This window comes from Capsicum annuum, chromosome 3 (assembly GCF_002878395.1).
Source record: "Capsicum annuum cultivar UCD-10X-F1 chromosome 3, UCD10Xv1.1, whole genome shotgun sequence".
NCBI lineage: Eukaryota > Viridiplantae > Streptophyta > Magnoliopsida > Solanales > Solanaceae > Capsicum > Capsicum annuum.
In genome coordinates, this window is record NC_061113.1 from 54,536,468 (window position 1) to 54,539,361 (window position 2,894).

Here is a 2,894-nt window from a genome sequence, read left to right on the forward strand (position 1 = left end):
ATTGGCACATCAATGAAGTGTTTTGGAGTCATCAATGCCATAACACTTCATTGATGTGCCAATGAGTTCTTACTTCATTGTTATTGCATTGATGGTCTATTTATATGTCTCTTATTGATGTATCATTGTTTTAAAGTATCAAAAATACGGTGGCGACCGAAATAACAATCTCAAAGATTAATTGAACTAAGTGATGGAAGTTCTCTCTTATCGGGTGGTATTCCAGGGGTATAAGCCTATCATGGGTCGATCCCTATTTATGTGTTTATGGGTGGTATCCCAGGGGCATAAGCCTATCATGGGTCGATCCCAGTTGATATGTACTAGAGGCAGCCTAATGGTCACAGTACAGTACAGTAATGATTACAAAGATGTTAAGAATGAAGGTAAAGTGAATAAATAAATACAATGTACAGGTTGTCACAAGTTCTAGTAAGTGTGGTCCACTCCTATTTTGATTTATTCATTTGTTTCTGATTTCTATTGAGCTCCTATATCATATGTGATTATCTACAACTTTACATACTCAGTACATATTTCGTACTAACATCCCCCATGGGGGACATGCGTTTCATGGTGCAGGCACAGGTACCTCAGCTCATACACCGCACAAGTAAGAGCCAGGATATCCAGCTGCTTTTGGTGAGCTCGAGTTTGCTTCGGGGCTTTCCGTGTCATATACGGTCACTTTTGGTATTGTATAGAAGTTAGTTATATGGCGGGGTATGTCCTGACCTTAGTTAAACTCTGCGTATTGTCTAGAGGCTTTGTAGAACTAATGTACAGTCAAGGTGGTGTTTTGTTAATAGACGTGATAGCTCCAACATCCAAGGATTGTCATAGAGGTATGCATGGAAAGTATAAGGTTATGAAATGGTTCTCCCAGGCCTCCTCGGTTACGGGTGCCAGTCCGCCCCAATAGGATTTGAGATGTGACAACTTATGAGATGGTATTAATTTTGGTTTGAGTTCGATAATTTATGATCTTAAGGATGATTCGCTTTCGACATTATTGAAGATATAAGGTTCGATTCAAGTAAGACAAATGATGATATGAGTTTTAGTTCATGTCCGACATTGAGAGATTATTTACTATAGTTATGGAATCAATTCGAGTCTGGTGTTTTACGGTATGAAAGGATTTATGGTTATGATTTTGGGATATGGTTAATTAGCATAATTCATGTTATTATTTCTCCTTGATTGCATTCTTCGAGCTTATGAGGTCCACATTGGGTTATTTATTTTAGGAAAAGGTACAAATATACCCCTAAACTATGATAAATGATATAGATATACCCTCCGTCATACTTTAGGTAAAAATATTCCCTTGCCGTTAATGAAAAGGTTCATATGTACCCCTAAACTTCGTTAAATAGTATAGATATATCCTCCGTCATACTTTAGGTACAAATATATCCTTGCCGTTAATGAAAAGGTACATATATACCCCTTAACTTTGATAAACGGTACAAATATACCCTCCGTTATACTTTATGTATAAATATACTCTTGCCGTTAATGAAAAGGTACATATATATATCCTTCTAACTAACAGCAGGACACATGTCACAATCTTATTCATTTGACCCTTTTAATTTAATTTATCCTTACCCTACCCAAAAATAATTCTAATTTAACCCACAAACTGATCCAAATAATAACCCAAACCCGACCCGATCTAATAGAACCTTCAAGACGTATCTCTATTCAAGCATATTCATTTTCTCTTTCTCTTTCTATTAGACTAGGTTGGGTTTGGGTTATTATTTGGATCGGGTTATGGGTTAAATTATAATTATTTTGGGTTGGTGTTGAGACAAATTTAATTAAAAAAGGCTAAATAAACAGGACTATCATATGTCTTGCCATTAGTGAGAAGGGTATATATGTACCTTTTCAATAATGCAAGGGTATGTTTGTACCTAAAGTATGTTGGAGGGTACATCTTACCATTTATCAAAGTTCAAGGGTATATATGTACCTTTTCATTGACAACAAGGGTATATTTGTACCTAAAGTATGACAGAGGGTATATTTGTACCATTTATCAAAGTTCCGAGGTATATTCACACTTGTTCCATTTATTTTATTAGCACCTTCTGGATTATTGGGTAAAGTTATGTAGCGATCATTATGCTTTTCCTTATCATTATCATTTACTTTCAACATTTGAAGCGTATTGTAGCTTTGCCATTTTTCCTTGACTTAGCTTATTTAAATCGCATGTTATTATGTTTATATTATTATTTAGCTCAGTTGGTTGATGATGCCTAGTGAGTACCTTGACTTTGGTACTCATACTACACTTTTGTAGCTTTTTGGTGTAGATCTGAGTACTAATATCCATCATTGACGTCGATATTTGTGTTGTTCAGAGTTTGGAGACAGGGTGAGCTATCAAAGCTGAAGTTGACCTTTTCTCCTTCTTTTGTTTTTGCTAGTCTTTCCATTTTCGAGACTATTGTACATTGACTTGATAGTACTTATATTCTTTTGGATTAGAGGCTCTTGTACTAACACTATTAGGTCATGTGATGTTATTATTTCTCTTCCGTTGTATTATTAGTCAATTATTTATTGGTTGTAAGCCTTTTACTTGCATATTTTTGACATTTATACCATTTTTCACCAAATTAGCCTATTGCTTACAACTCCAGGCTATGATTTGGCTAACCTATTGATGGGATGAAGTAGGTTCCATCATGACTCATAATCGGGTCATGAAAAATTGGTATAGGAAATTTTTAGGAGATCTTCACTTCCTTTCACTCATTTTATGATAAGTGTCAGAGTTGGTTTCTAAGATTTATTTGGTTTCACACTTTCACAGATGGCTAGGACGTGTTCTAGTGCTACACAATATGAGGAACCCAATTTCATGACTAGGGATC